The sequence below is a fragment of the Vidua macroura genome, chromosome 3, assembly GCF_024509145.1.
Source record: "Vidua macroura isolate BioBank_ID:100142 chromosome 3, ASM2450914v1, whole genome shotgun sequence".
Classification (NCBI taxonomy): Eukaryota; Metazoa; Chordata; class Aves; order Passeriformes; family Viduidae; genus Vidua; species Vidua macroura.
Genome location: NC_071573.1, coordinates 65,338,508 through 65,355,479, shown reverse-complemented (window position 1 = coordinate 65,355,479; position 16,972 = coordinate 65,338,508). Strand labels below are relative to the sequence as shown.

The following is a 16,972-nucleotide window of genomic DNA, read 5'->3' as shown; positions in this document are numbered from 1 at the left end:
TCCTGATAAACTGAGACTTCCTTCCCCCATCTCTCCCGCTGTCTTTTACAGTCTTTTACTGCATTTTGTTTAAAAATCCTCTCGGTTTTGTTTCTAGACCACATAAGTGCATCTCTGCCTGTCAGACCTCCTGCCACCCTCTGTGTTTATGCATCTGGCATTTCAGGCTTTGGTTGTGTAATGACAGCTTCCGCAAACAGCAGACAGATCTCAGAATTTACGGAATGCCCACAGTGAATTATGCCTGTTTTTCTTCCTCTGCATAGCTCAGTTTCTGACTGGTGTTATGTGAAGCTGGGATTCTGGGTAGTAGCAACCACTGCTTCCACTCACTTTGAGAGAAGATTTATTTGCTTCTCACATTTTCACAAAGAACAGCTAGTTTTTTCAAAACCAGGACTGTGTGTATGTATATATACACACACATACATATATATATATCCAGGGATCCTTCTCCAGGTACAACAGCTACATATCTTCAAAGTGTCTATTACATTACAAATGTGAAAGTTTTTACCCAAACTGTAAAATAATATAGTCATGGCAAATATGGCTAGAAAGGTCCTTGAGAGTTCCTATCCATTCTTCTGTTGAGAGAGAATTAATTATACTGAGAGACTTTCTCATACATCTTTGCATACTCTGCTCTTAAAAGAATCCCAGTCAAGTGGGTCACTTTCCTTAGTGCTCCTCTATACTGCCTAATTATCCTTCTAATTATAGACATTTTTTACTCCTTGTGTTTATCTTACATTTTATTTTCTTAATTTAAAACCATTACTGAGTTTTCATTCACCACCAAGCACAAAGAACATTTATCTTTTAAATATCTGTAAATTGTTACCATGTATTTTTTATTCCTCAACTCAGTAAATTAAACTTCACCTTTCCTCATTTTTCTTCAAGGGTTTATTTTCTCTACTTTTGAGTTTTTTACTTGTTTGTTTGCATGTTTTTTCACCCTTATTGTTCTCCTTGCTTTCTGGTTAGCTTCTTTTTGGGGTTTGGCAGCCAAAAGGACATAATGAAGTGTTTCTGACCTGTAACCTCTCTGAGGTATGTGGGAGGGTTGCATGAAAGAAGCTCCATTTTACAAACAGGTGTCCTGAAAAGAAACAGGGAAGTGAAATGGTAATGTTGACTCTGGGCTGTTCCTGAACCTTTTAACTTTGTGGATCCCTTTTGAGAATGTTTCTGTATAGATGAAAATTTTGCATTTATAATTATGCACCTGGTAGTTCCCGTTGAGAATAATGGTTTGCACTTGTCTTTACTGAGTTACATGCATTATATGTTTTAACTCCAATGACTTTTAATGACCTAATATTTAAAACTATTTACAGCTCCCTATTCCTCCATTATTTTTCTACACAAATATGTGAACCCAAAAGCATGAACTGAGCAAGAGGCTTGGAAGATTCTGTTTTATATGAGGCAGGTCATAATTTCCTTGGGATAACTTATACTTGTTATTGGAAAGAAACTTGGCATAGGCAAATATTTGACTGGATGCAGCCCAACATCTCATTCAGTACACTAAGGCACCTGGCCATTAGTCAGGGATGAAATTAATAATGATTTACTGTATGAGCTGAGTTTCTTAATCTAATAGAAAGTTGTATTTCAGGTCTGTCCCTTGTCTAAATTCATCAGGCTTCACTTCTAAGGGAGCAGAGCTCCCTTTCTGTGTCCCTGGATTCCTTTCATTTCAAATGACAGGGAAGTTACATCTTTTAGGAAGGGGCAGCTGTAAGTACAACTTTTCTAGTAAGTGGTTCACTTGGGAACTTGGGTGTTTTTGGCCATTGTGTCACCACTTACAGACGCTGTTGTGCTCTTCAAAAACATGTTGATGCAAGCCAACATCATCTGCCTGGGATCAGAATCTGGCCTTTCATCTCTATTTACTGGAAAGATGCAATGACATTTTGTTTTCTAGGTCCAATTAGTATCAGTTCTTTATTCAGCCCTACTGTTATGAAATGGAAAATTCCATCTGAGGGGCTGTCAGTGGCATAGAAAAATTAGTAAAAGGCTTAGTTTCCATGTCATCAGTGGGAAAGTATTTTATTATTTTGGCCACGGATTTTATGCACGGCCAGAAACCAGCTTTTATCCTATTTCCTTTGTATTGGAGTATTTTCTGCTTGTGTTTCAACTCCTGTTCTGCACACAAAGCTTCTTGTACTTCCTGTTAGGGGTGCCTACAACTTTTGGAGATAATTTTCAGTGATGACAGGTATATGTAAACATGTGTGAAATCTTAGAATCTCAGTTGCTGTATATTTTGCTTCCACAGTTTTGCTTTTTCATTAGCAAACCCAACAGACCTGTAATAGACCAAAGTTCTCCAGGCTATTTACTAGAACAGATTTATAAACCAATGCAGTAAACCTTGATTTTTTTTTTTTTTTTTTTTTACTTTGCTATGTGGTGTGACTATGTGTTTCAGCATAGAATTTGTCTTTGTTTTTGTAGGCTGAAGAAACTGGTTCTAAAGCACAACCCATAAAAGCTTACTGTAACAACAAAAGAGCTTATTGTGACAACATAGAGCAAACAAAGCAGGAAAACCTTGCTCCCTTTCAGGGGTTCAATATAGATGCTGACATCTCAGTTCCCAAGCAGAGGTCATAATAAATCGAACTTATCTGTTGCAAGTCAGATACTGCTGATCAGATTCTCCTTTCAACACCTACACAGCACTACTCTGTATGTATATCATGAGAGTGTAATTTGTATCTCAAAATAATACCTGTCTGATTGACATGACTTTGTGTATTTATACTACATTGTATTTTAAGATCAACAATTCCAGAGTCAAAGATGCTTCCCCCAGAGCAGCATCACTACTTCCACTGCTCAGAACAAGTAGCATCAAGCACCTGGAGACAACCACACATCTTTTCTAACAAATAAAAAGTTTGAATCTGAATTTGGGTAACATTTTAACTTGAAGCTTTTTTTGTAGTAGAATTTTTCTTGCTGTTTGAAAAACATTTCAGTAAAGACTTATTTTAACTACTCTCAAGAGATGTCATACTTCTGTAACACCACTTGAAAGAGATAGTCAAAGGAATAACAGCAGTATTCTGCACAAGAGGTTTGGAAAATGATTGCCAATTTCTGAGGTATTACCATGCATTGGATTTGAATGTATCTTTAGAAACTAACCCCTTTACTGCCACATTACATTTTATGCCAGAGGTCACCTCTAACACTTTCAGTGAGCTAATGATTTTGTCCTAAGTAAAATCTTTTGGGGGTTTATAATTACTTTCCAAATTCACTCATAGCAGTGTATTTATGTACAGGAGAACTTTAGTAGGAGATGATACAGGGCATACAAAAGGAGAAGGCTATGAGAATTTTGTAGATATGAGGTTGAAGGGGGTCTTTCTGGGGGGTGAACGGAACCATGTTCCTGGCACATGCAGTCCAAGATGCCCTGCCAGGCAGAGCTTGGTAAAAAAGGCAGAAAGGACCAGCTGCTCCCTGTTATGGGGCAGTGAGCAGGTACTATCTCATTCATTGTTGTTATTTGAGCAAGGTGATTTACTGTATTGACAGGCTTGATCTTTTCCTTCCATAGTTTTCTGCAAGGAACACACAGGTGGTTCTCTCACACCTGAGAGAAGAAGAACTGCATCCTCTTTCTCTCTGGGCTATAGAAAAAGCATGGAGACACTCTTCATGCATTTCTTGAAGTCTGACACTTTGTTCATGTCTTGGGGCTTTTTTTTGAGGAAAGTTTATAGCTTATAAGTGTTCTATAGGAAAGTCTCAGTGCAAAGGGCAGTGCAGGGGTTGCCTCCAGGTGGAAGACCAAATGAAATAAATATTTTGCTGATCCTCCTCTCTGGGCACCTTCTGAATTCCATAACCTCTTTGTCATGGATAGTTCATCTTGGATCTTTGTTGTTCTTACTTCATACTATGACCTTCTAATCTTTACTCTCATTTATCTCTATGACCGCATCTTTAGATTACAGAATTCAATCTTGCTTTAAGAGGGATTCTTACTTTAAAATTTTTGTGGTAGATCTTTTATACTTGGGGACAACAATGGTTCTATCATCATGAATTACAATGGCATAACAGTGACTCATTGGTGTACCAGAAATCTGCTTTACATTTCGTTAATCTAATTTCTTTAGCTTTCTTTTTTATAGTCTTTATTCTTAGACTTATGGATTGCTCTCAGAATTATTTCTACTCCTTTCTTGTGATGCCTTGCCTCTAGGAACACCCAGATGAAACCTCTGAGGGGCTGCAGGCCATACACACGGGAATCTTCACAGAGGGATGACCACTGGTGGTTTGCAGCTCCTTTCTGTTCTTAATCTCAATATGGGCAGGCAGTGTCCTGCTCTGCTACACAGCCAAGAGATAAATGCAGGAGCTGATGAGGAGCGAGGAGGGACATGGAGCTGGGGCTGGTGGGAGTCCCAGAACTTATTTTAAACTTTTAACTTATTTTAAAAGAGCATCCAACAGGGGCTTGTGTCAGGATGGCTAGGGCACCAATATCTCCCTTGTAAATTGGGAAGTGGGAAGGGCAAGTGGACATAATAACCAAGGTGAGTGAGTTGGATCTTAAGACAGTTGTCAGATTTTCTTAGCTATTAAATGAATTAAGATAATGTTGCTTAAGTGGCAGTTCACATTTCTATAATTTATTTTAATTCTAAATGTTGTTAGCTCTCATGCTCTCTTTTTCTTTCTGTATTATGCCTGTGCATGTAATACATATTTACAAACTGTGTTTATAGTTAAAAGGCTTTTCTAGAGGAAATAAAAATGACATATTCACAAGAAGTCACAAAGTATTCACAGCCAGCCCTAAATGTGTGAAACAGTGGGTCTGGTGTATAATTATGGTCACCTCCAGCCCTGTTGCATGAAAGATACAACATAAGGAAAGAACATCTTGAGCAACGCGTATGATCTGTCATGACAACATGATTCAGATCTGAGATATCAAGCAAGGTGGGGAAGGGGAAATTCTTTCTTCAGCAGAAGTTGTGTTGCAGCCTTATGAGTATTCACTGTCTCTTTCTGACATACCTCTTACTCACGCTGTGCTGCCAGCCATGAAGTTTGATTTGCAGGCAGTGCAGGCAGTTTCCCTTTGCTGGAGATTGTACTGGTGTCTTGTCTGAGCAGACTGGTTCTGACTAAGATACGTGGCTCCACAGAGAGCTCTTCTGGAAATGAGGCCTCTCTCTTCATCTAGGTTGCTCATAAGGAGTGTGAAATTCTCCCTAAGGAAAAGAATACTGGTCAACATATGAGTTGTAAAGAAGAAAAGAACCTCATCTAGACTGCCAGCTGTCCTCTGGGCACACCTCTAGGAAAGATATCTGTGTGTTCTGCTTCCTGGTAGCTAAGTGATGGCATTATCTTTACAGTATTATCCTTCCAAAAGCCCTTTGGTTTACTAATGTCTTGCATTCCCAAGGGATAGAGAACTATATCTCAGAGATGATTTACCAAGTGCTACACAAGCTAGGTCTGTGCAGCAGAGTACAATACTCTGTAGGAAGTTCTGATATATCTTTGCCTTGCATCCTTGCTAGAGGGCTGTTGAGCTTGAATGTGACTTTTAGTGTTGTCTTCTGTGTCTGTCTCTTTCTGAAAGTGCCGATAGATGTTTCCAGAGATCATGACTCCGCAAAGCTTCTTATCATGAATGTACACAATCTCTTGAGTCCTCTAGCTGAAGGATTTTAAATTAGCATTGATGTGTGCTGACTGTTTTTGCATTTTCCAAACAAGTTCCCACTAACTAGTATGATCACTGTTTTGTGAGATTTTTCTTGTACCAGTCTGCACTGTTTTGCCACCTCCCACTGGTGCTCCATAAAAAAAATCAGTCTTCAATATATTTTCCTACAGTTATCTATTCATATAGTTAAAATAAAACTTTTGCTACTCTAGCTGTTGACCTGTGACTGTAACACGTATAACATTTTCAGGAATGTTGGAGTAAATCCTGTTTTACTTTTTACAGTTGGATGGAGTTTCCAAGACTCCTTGTGACTCTTGCAGAAATTCTTTTCTAGTCAGTTTTACTTGTGGTTTGGTTCTGACATTTCTTTAAAAAGTGGGAAAGAAATGGTTCATGAGGAGCAATTTCTATATGCCCAGCAATTGGATATGCTTAGAGTGTGAGCAATGAAATATTACTAGGAGAGAAGGATATTATTCAGCAGGAGAATTCACTGAGAAAACTGTTCAATGATAGGCTGAGTGATGAATATACTGTAAATATTGCATGTGGGCAAATATTATCATAGTGGCTTAAATCAGGGAAAATTCAGCATGATGTAGCATAACCTAAGTCTTGGAATCCAGAATTATGGATTGGCTGCAGAAAAGCTGACTCATTATTTTTGCCTCTGGCAGATTCCTGTTGCCTGACTGTGTGTACCTATTGCTCTTGAGGCAGGATTTGGTCTGTGGCTGGTCAGTAAAATTTACAGCATTTCTAAAAACATGAAATTGAAAAATGAATTGTTGAACGGGTATATGTTGCACATCTTACCAGCAGCAACTATTTGCTAAGGTTACAAAACCAGTTCATTACAAATGTTTCTCATATTCACCTGAAAAACCCAGCAAACTGCAGATTTTTTTATGCCTGTATACCAAAATTGCTAAAGGAATGCATCTTGCAAATTGATAGGCTGTTCTAGAGTTTAAAATCAAGTTAGATCACTGCACAGTAATATCTCTTTAATTACAAAAGTCATGTTACTTTAGAGTCTACTTTAGAGTCACTTCTAGTTTTTATAATGTCTACTTTCACCTAATCCCAGTCAGTTGAAGTTAAGTAAGGGTTACAACAAAGAAAGGTTTTAAGGCTACTGGATTTTCCTTATCACTGTAACTTTAAAACAACACTCAGTTAAATTGGATTCTCTTGGGACATAAATAACACATTATTCAACTGTTGGCAAAATAACTTATAAAGAAAAAATTCAGTCATAAAAGGGTTCATTCTTAGATCAGCAGAGGCATTCACAAAACCTATTTGAGCTTATAGCCTTGCAGGCAAAATCCTGATGCCTTACAGCAAATAATGTGGAAGTATGATCAGATATCTTCATGTTGACTATTTGCAATTTTTCTTAAAGTCAGGAAGAGATGTGTTTTACGTGCATGGTGCATACTGCTTACACACATACGTTCAGGAAAAATCAGGCCCCGTGTCTCCCTTCTGTAGGTGCTGAATAACCACACATTTTGTCTGCAATGAAAACTGAGGGTGCTCAGTTTTTACCTAAATGGAGCTAGTAAACAATGAAAGGAGTTATTTTTAGCTCTGTGAGCTTTGGTCATTAAATGCAGAGATGGGCACCATGAATTGAGGTATAAAATGTTAACCTTGCAGAAAGTGAATTGCCTTGGACTCTACATGTAGAATTTAATATAAGATGATATTTTAGAGAGACAATATATATGCATCTATCTCTACATAAGAAATAGATACAAAAGAAAAAGTTATAACCCTGAAAGTGCAATGAGAAGTAATTCTCACGCTTCTCATATGAGAATTATGAAGTAATTCTCATAAGTTTTTCTTCATGAGAAACTTATATAGGTATCTTTTTTATCCCCTGCTCTTCTTTATTGCTCATTATTTGTACTGTAGACTCCATTAATAGGCAGGATAAGTCCATTCATGCACAGGTAGGTCCTCAGTAGAATAAGAGACCATTTCTGTTTTCCAGAAACTTGTTGTCTGTGCATCCTGTTGAATTGTCCAGGACTTACTGTAGGGAGGTGGGTGAGTTATGTTTGTTTTTACAGAAACTGGTTTGATAACAATCTAAGCCTGTGTTGAGGCAACAACTGTTTTATGATATTGTTCTGGTCCAACACCAGCTGGCAACTCAGCCCCAAACAGCCGCTCACTCTCCCTCCTCCCAGTGAGATGGGGGAGAGAATGGGAAGACAAAAAGGTGAGGAAACTTGTGGGTTGAGATAAAGACAGTTTAATAGGTAGAGCAAAATAAGGAATTAATACCCCACTGCAGGTGTTCAGCCATCCCCAGAAAAGCAGGGCTCTGTCACATAAAATGGTGCCTTGGGAAGACAAACACCATCACTTCAAAGGCCTGCTCTTTCCTCCTTCTTTCCCTGGGTTTATATGCTGAGCACGATGTCAGATGGAACGGGATATTCCTGTGATCAGTTGGGGTCAGCTGTCCCAACTGTGTCCCCTTCCAGCTCCTTGTGCACCACCAGTCCCCTTGCTGGTGGGGTGAGGAACAGGGAATGCCTCGGCTCTGGGCAAGCTGGGCTTAGCCATAGCAAATTCATACATTCCTGTACTATCAACACTGCTTCCAGCACAAATCCAAAACACAGCCCTGTACCAGCTACTATGGGGAAAATCAGCTCTACTCCTACCAAAATCCACCTGGATATAATCAAGCACCAAATTCCAAGAAATAGAAATGAGTACTTTCTGGGAGCACTTGTTAGTTTTGTGCTAATTATTATTCACTTTTTTTTTTTTTTTTTTTTTTTTTTTTTTTTTTTTTTTTTTTTTGTCAAAAAGTAACCCAGCTATTCTGTACTGAAGGACACAATATGTGCTAGATGAGCAAGTTGTCATTATGTGGACTGGAATGTGTAGCATTATCTTCCTAGACAGCTACCAATCGTATGTATAAGTAAATTACATTCCTCAGTAGCTCTTTTAACTTTACACACGACTATGTATTTTCAGCAAATTCTATGGCATAGTCTTGCATATAGAATTACTCATATATACAAATTTCTGCAAGAATCCTAGTGCTTGTAGCAGGAATATGGATTACAACCCTTCTGAAGAGTAAGCATGTAAATTCTGAGTAGAAATTTTAGGTCACATGTAGTCTAATTCTTAATTTCCTATTTTTCTGACTCACATTTAAATCTATAAACTTGTTGTTATATTAAGTGTATGTTTTTTTTCCTTTTTCAGGGAAAATAAAATTGATTTTAAGGATAAAAGGACCTAAAAAAGTTAGTGGAGTTTAGAAAAGTGGTAGTCAAGTATGTAATGCAAGTCAATGAAAATTTAACTGGTGCAGAAAACTGGTCAGAAATGTTTTTTCCAACCCAGCACAGATGATATAAACTGAGTATCAATAGATAACAAAAAAGAATTTAGGAAACTGTTTATCCCACCAGGCACTAGGCTTAAGACAAAAACACTTGGATCAGCCAAAGGAGCAATAGTGTGACAAAGCAGGACTAAAATAATGGGCCCCAACAGATCGTGGATACCTTGTCTATTGCCCTGAAATTCTCCATTTTGCAGATGTTATGATTTATATGAGGATATGATGATTTCTTTAAGCAGATACAGTGATTTTTTTTTTTCTTTTCAGAGGACAAATGTGAAAGTTTTCAATTGTCCAGACCCTGTAAAAATGATAATTTTCACAAGCAGTTAAAACACTGTCCAAAGCCACAGTCTGAGCATAAAGTGTCTAGTGTGAGATCACGGACCATGTGTTTTTATGAGCAATTAAGTATTAACTTGGGATGAAAAGTTTTCTGAAAACACCTTCACTTTCTTAAAGCAGAGAGTCCTCTCAATTACCTTGTCTCAGCTTTAGAAAATAAATACTTCAAAGTGTGTTATTTCTACACAGCTCCTGCAGCTGAAACTTTTGCAGTTGCTTTAATTTGTCTTGTATGTGTGATCAGATGACACAAACTCATAAATGGTGAGCATCTTAATAACTAACAGGCCCTTTCAATTTAAGAGGCCTGAATCAATTTAAGGGCCTTCAATTAAAAAGGCAATTTAGGTGGGTTGGACTCAAAAGTGGTGCCATCAGAAGCTTTTGGTAGCCAGGGGTTCCTTTATTGAAGAGAAACTTGGGGTCAGTGGTGGGAATGGCTGTAAAATGCATCCTGCTCTTGGAAGGACCCTGAACATCTGAATGGTGATTTGAATGCTTGGTGCAAAGAACTTTAGCCCATGGGTGTGGGGACACAAAGGGTTTCTCTCCTGAGGGTGTTCTGTATGCTGACTTTTCATAACTCTTAACTTTTCCTACTTACCAGCTTTACCTGTATCTAGGCATAGTGGGTGAGAGGCAGCCAGTCAAAAGCAGCATGGAAAGTGCTAAATAGGACAGCTACATGTTTTGCTAAGGATTATTTCCTAGTTATTTATTATTGCTGGTGCCTGTATAACAACATTAAGATGCAACTCAGGCATTTCTGAATGTGGGCCATTTGAATCTGCTTATGGAAAGCAGACATCATTTCTCCTGAGAACTGCATTCTCAGAAATGTCTTTTACTGGGATCACACATAACCTGTGAGTTATTCAGCTAATCAAAATAGTTTTTCTAAGCCTGTTGCTATTTGCATCCAGCAAGAGTAATTTGTTCTTGTCCAGCTGATTATGCTCTCTCTCATTCATTCATCCTGCATTATAGACCTGCTTCTGAAGGACGCTGAGTACCTGTGGTTTGATTGAAAGTTATTGCATCTCTCAGGAGTAAATTTAATTTGAGTGATTCCCCATATATTGCAGTGTGATATGATGCATTAAAAAATAAAGCACTGCTAGACTAACTACAAGCCATTATTTTGAATCTTATTTGAGAAAAAGAAATCTTAGCAGAGAAAGCCATAGAATTAAACTGTTTTTTATTCTTTAGCTAATTCAGAAATAATTTGAATTTTTAGGAAAAAACCAAAAAAGAATAAAATAAGGCATTGATCGTATACAATCATCTGGCAGCTGTTAACAGCTGGGATTGGTGGTTTAGTACTAACATTATTTCAGGTAAATGAGAAAGTAGAATTGTAAACAAGGGAAAATGGTCGATTCCCCAAGTGAAACGTGGGCTGATGCCTAGTATTTATAGCTTAGTACATCCTCATTAATCCATTCTGTTTTTTTTTTTCTTTTATACTGACTAATATAGAATACTAATGCAACATTTCTCTGCTGTTTCTAAGTTTTCTGTTCTGCTTGACACCTTACTTGCTCACATATATATTTCTTTTCAAAGAACTTATGCAGTTTTTTCTTGGATTGACATAAAAAAGAATTCCTTCATTTCTTAAACTATTGACAAACAAAGGTATTGAAAACCTACTGAAGCCAGCAGGAAACAAAATACAGCAATTAGATAGCAGCAGCAATCTGTTTTGTTTTTTTTTTTTCCTGATTATGATTCAGTGGAAGAGTGGAGGTTATGGCAATTATATCTTTAAAAAATGTTTAGGAATGTTTGCCTGTTTTTGACATGTTTGTTCTTAGAGTTAATTCTTTGATCCTAAAAATCCCCTGTGTACTCCAATCAAATCTATTCTCAGATTCAAATTGATATCGGAGAATTTTTAACAACATAATTTTTTTTGGCCACAGCATGTAAGAAAAAAAAAAAAAAGTCATATTAGCTATGAAAACAGCATTGTTTAGAGCTTAGTGTAAAGATGCATAGACAGACTTACAATGGTGTCCATAATTTTAGAGCCTGATGAGTCAATTCAGTCAAGTTGTAGATCCTGGGTTTTAGGGGTTGTTATTTGTGTTAGCTAGCTGAGTCCTGTGTACCCCAGTGTATTCCCCCCCCCCCCCCCCCCCCCACCGCGGTTTCTGGCCCCATGCTGCCTGCTGTTGGGCTTTCCCCTCTGCTGCTCCTGTGGCTGCTCCCCCGTCCGGCCCTGGGAACCCTCGTGTCTGCCGCCCCATCCCCACGATCCCACTCAGCCCGCGGCTCAGTGCCCGCCCCTGCAGTTCCCTGGTTGGTCGCTATCCTACGTCATCATCGTGGCACCCGCACGGACTGGGGGGCGGCGTCTGCCCTCCCTATCACATCCCCTATATCATCCCTCTCCCTCCCGGGTCCCAGCGCCATTTCCCCCATGTGGCGTGGGAAGCGCAGGTCGCTACCCCCCCACTGCAGCTCTCAGCGACAATAAAGCCTTCTTGCCTTCCTCGTCGGTGATCTGGACATTCCTTCCCTCTTTGCCTCGGATCCCGTAGCACAGGCGACAGAACCCGGCAGACCCCGACCTGCGTGCCGGTGCCAGTGGCACGCGGGAGAGAAGCGGTGGACCTGGAAGTCCGGGGGGAGGTGGTGCCGGAGGGCATCAGAGCTGCCCCGGACCCGGGAGAAAGAGCGAACATTGCATTGTAGTCCTGGTAGAAGTTACTTTGTTCTCAACATAGTCTTAGTCCATGTGTCACTTTTTAGTTTATGTCTGGACTGGTAGAGTTATTATGTAGTTTCTGTTGTAAAACTGTTGTATACTTAATGTTTACTGCAAAATTTGAGCCTTGTAAGACAATGTTTTAAAAGTTTTAGATCTAGGATTTTAACTCTTATTTCAGGATCACATTTTCAAAGGAGTTCAAAAAGTCACCATGACAGAATTTGTGTAGAAATAAGGCTTTAGTTTTGCACACTTAGGTCTCTGCTATCCTGATCTAACTGAAGACCAACAGTAACAAGAGCTGTCACTGTTAGGTGAGTTCTACCACTAGCGATGATGTATTCTGTCACCTACTGAAAGAGCTAAATTTTTCATTTACAGTTAGTAATATATAATAAGTGTAAAATTTTGGATGAGATGTTGCTGAAAATAGCTTTTATTTTGTAACCATTTCCATTTTGAGAAATTGTAATGAGCTGGTTTGGCCACAGAACTGATGCATTTGGACAGCTGAGTTTGCTCATTTTTTTTTTTTTTTTGAGATTTTGTTTAGGTGAGGTCAGCACTGACCTGTGTTTCCCTCATGGAAGTGCCAGACTGGTAAGCCTTGGAGCATTATGGGAAACTGTGACAAAGCGTTTTCAAAGCCAACTCTGCTAGATAGTCTTCTGTGAAACTCTGTGTAACCCTATGGCCTGTACTCAATACTATAAAAGCTGTATTTCTGGAGCATCAAGTTTTTGTTTCCTTCTCAGAGCCCTGTTCCATCACAAGATTGCATTTATTGTGACTGCTCTTCTTTAGTGATCATCACCTTGCACAGGGTGAGTTGCGTGACTGCTGATAGTTGCCCTTGGACAGGGAGGAGGAGTTTTATGGATACCTTTAGGTTTGTGGACCCCATTTGTATATTACACTGAAATACTAAAAATATTCCCCCTTAGGTTAGCACACATCAGTGTTGAAGGTAAGGATGCTGAAATTCTGTCTGCAGACCAATAGAGGAACAAAACATTTCTAAAATGCAGTCTACTATTTTCTCAGTAAATATTCATGGTCTACCTGTTGTCATCTCTCATAATCCACTTTCTGAGAATGTCATACAAGGTCCTCAGTGCTGTACAAGGTACATGCTGTTCACAAGTGGGGAAATGCAAACAAAAAGCTGGGGAGGGTTCCTGAGAAGATGAAAACAAACCCAAGGAGCTGGCACAGACAGGTCATTTTTTTCCTGCCTAGAAAAAGCTTTGCTGGAATGATGATTGTTGGAGAGCTATTTGAGTTATTTAACTCAAGTAGCAAAAATGTAGGAATGGCTCTCAGTTGTGTCCCTGAGCAATAAACTGTAATGCCACTCATTAGCTACCTTCTGTGGTGATGGAGTGACTTGAATAGAAGAACTGAGACACGGCAGATTGCAAAGAGCAACTGCATAGAAAATGCTCAGCTTTATCTATCTCAAATAGAAGTTAAATACTCATCAGGAAAGCTTAAAAGTATTGAGATAAATATTTCAAAAAAAGACAATTTGGAAGATCAACAGGAGGGAAAAGTGTCAAACATTAGAAACCTATAATTTCAGCACAAGTTGCATCCTTGGTATTATCTGCATTGTTGATACAAGGTATGGCAAAATTTTGAATTAAGCTTTTTTCCTAGAAAGTGTAGAGTCTTCAAGTTCTGCCCAAATTCCCCTTGAGAGTATTGGATGAGTTAGAGAGAAACTCAGAGATCTAAAATAGTGAAGGCTTTAAAGAGGGTGTGAAAGAAAAGTCATTGGAACTTATGTAAAGAAATTTACCATGACATTCTTTTATTTCTTTTTCTAAATTTTCCCCTATTTTTGTAAGCAGCCTTATTTATCCGACTCTTTCACAGCTCAATGTGGGATATTTGCTTTTGCATTGAATAGAGATGTCCCTGGGAATTACCAGGTACTCTCTAATCTATTTAGCAACTCCACATGGCCTTTTAATAGGGAGATTTTGATCATAGCTCTGACTTCAGTCTTTTTCTGGACCTTCCTTGAACAGTATCTGTGCAATTGTATCACTGTTTAGTGTTGATTTAAATATTCAGTAGTGAAACTTTTTTTGTCTATATTCTCCTTTTGTCATTTTAGAAAACTTTTTTCTCTAATAGTTGCACAACTTTTGCTCCCCCTACATTTCCAGTCTCACTGTCTTTCATGCATTCAAGGTGTTCAATACAATTGATAGCAGAGAGCCTACCTGAGTAAAATATGAGACAGAGACCAGCCTGAAAGCTGCCTGTTGGAACACACAGAGCAGTGACCTCCTCACTGTGTTGGGTGAGTTTTGTGCTGTGAACTCAGAGGGCTCCAAGCTAGGCAGCAGAGCTGACACTGCACTGCAGGAAGCCCTGGTGGAGGCAAAGGGCTGGGTGACCCCTGTGCTCTCTCATTCTGTTAATTCAGCTTTTTTCCCTAGGATGTCAGCTGGGGCTGGCCCATCTCCTTTCAATATTGTAAGATTTTGACAAAAGAAGCAGCATTTGAGGCAGAAGAAGTTCTATTTTCGGCTGTGTAAAATGAGAAGTTTGGTATGTCATGCAGAAAACTTTGATATTGACATATAGGTGAGCATTGGAGAGTCACATTCAAACATTAGAGGCGATGACCTAGTAGGATACCTGGATAGGTAGTGGTCTTGCCTGCTTTTACGACAGGCAGGATGCATTATACTCTGCTGCAGAAAAAGGAGATAGTAGGGGGTAGCTTTGGCAAATATTATTTTGTTCATATTGAGCTTGAGTTATGCTGTTAATATAGGCTGAATGTCTGTGTTCAGTTCAAATGGTCGAAAGCTGAGCACCATTATTGCTAATCACCCCCAGAACCTGCATTTTCCTGCCAAAACACAAATGCAGATGTGCTGACAGAGCAAGTTTCCATGGTTTGGGCTGAAGCCACCTTATGACACATTTAGTGCCTGCAAGAAGAGCCAATTTGCTACTGACAGGTAGCAGTTTTCACATTTCCATAGAGTTTCACAGAAGACCATCTAGGAGAGACAGAAATGGCTCTGTTTCCCTTGTTTCTAAGGCTTTTGCTTTACCAATCTGACACTTCCATGAGAGAAATGTATTGCCTTGTTCCAGCACACTTTCTACTGCTACAGCTAGTCATATGGTTCGAGCCAAGGATTACTCCTTTACTAGCCTTGAGGGGAGAACACTCCCTGTCACCAGAGTTCACATCAGTGGGCTCAGACTGCCCACAGGGGAGACATGTGTGTGATTTTTTCCTGTTGCCCTTTGGTGCTCTGCTGTGCTGTGTGCCATGGTAGCTCATTTTCCTGCCTGCTGAACAACTGGATGAGGTGTAAATCTGAGTGCTGGATTGTGAGCAGTAACATGGGAGGAAGGTCTGGCTGGCCCAGAAACTGCGGCAAACACTGCCAGCCACCTCAAAAACTCTATTAAGACAAGAAATGTACTGAGCCATACAGATGGTTGTCAGATTTCAAAGGACATTGGTCCTTTTGCCTACTTGAGGGAAGAGCAGACATAAACCACTGTAATAGAAGTCTCAGGGTTCTGGGGACTGCTGTACTTTTGGAAAGGTTGCAGTCTGTGTTTTTGCAGCATGGTGCCATTTGGCACGAAACACAGGGGCAGCCTGATGGTGGTGCTTTTTTGAAAGGGAAAACTACTCAGAGCTGTGTCAGAGTCTGGCTCTGCCAGAATTGTCCCTAAGCTCTGTGAGGGTTAGGCTGAAGCTTGAACTGCATGAAATGTTGATGCAGAAGGGCAGGTTGTCACTGTGTCTGCCAGTCACCCTGCCTACGGCAAGCATGGGCGGCTGGAGAGATCTGCTGAGGCACGTGTTCCACAGAGTCAGACTGTCTTCCTCACACTCGATTGTTTCCCCTCAAACTCTTGCTTTGAAAGGCTTTTTAGCCTGGCAGGTGCTGCTATCACTGACATGTCCCCCCCCACCCCCTGTTCCATGGGGAAGTGCATGAGGCTGGCAGTCACCAAATGAGCAAAGCCTTGCTTCTGCACAGCCTCAGATAGTGAGAGCACATGGCTCTTTCAGGCAGCAGGGCAGAATAGGACACAGGGGACCCCAGGCACTAATAATATGCATTTCATAATGTGCCACATGGAAAACAGGAATAAACCAGCAGTGACAACAAAGCTCTCCAACTGTCTTCCACAGTGAGCTGCTTTGCACTTGGCTTCTGAAGATTATTTTATTTTGGTTGAGTTAATAACTGAGAGCCTTTGAGAGCTGTGTGAAAGGAAAGAATAGCTTTGTTTTGCATAAAAAACAATTTTGCCCCAAGTTCTTCTCTTTCTCTTCTTCTGTTAGTTTTCAAGAAATTTGAAACAATAGTGTTTTAAGCATCTCTTTATGCCAAGAGTTAGGTCTGACTGTTTCTGTTGCCTGTGTTGTTTACATGTCACCATCCACAGTTATCTCCTCTTCTTTTGAAGTAAACTGCTTTGCCCAGTAGGATAATTCTGGATGTTAGATAATGATGGGAAGTAGGAGCTGGTGGAGTGCAATGGGATTCCAACACCTCTTGCCATGGACAGAATTTCTGTATCTGAGACAGCGACAGCATCTTTAGCACAGCCTTGCCTTGCAGCAGCAGCCCAGCATCAGCTCTCAGGGGTTAAGACATCGACATATAACAATTAAAAAGGGAAGCAGGGGCATGCTTGTAGGCATTTCCTGCTCAACAGCTGCAGTGTGCCATGTCTCCCTGACACTGGTGTCATACCTGCTAGTGGCTTCTGTAGAGGAATGATTGGGATATGT

The 16,972-nt window shown here is 39.8% G+C and overlaps 1 long non-coding RNA gene across 1 annotated transcript; it reads left to right on the top strand.

Moving 5' to 3' along the window:
• The first annotated feature begins 1,865 nt into the window (after positions 1–1,865).
• On the top strand, positions 1,866–8,655 carry LOC128805671 (uncharacterized). The gene is made up of 5 exons (XR_008436516.1): positions 1,866–2,239; positions 2,479–2,712; positions 6,409–6,468; positions 7,737–7,788; positions 8,570–8,655. It is a non-coding gene; the product is annotated as an uncharacterized LOC128805671 (long non-coding RNA).
• The last annotated feature ends 8,317 nt before the right edge of the window (positions 8,656–16,972 follow it).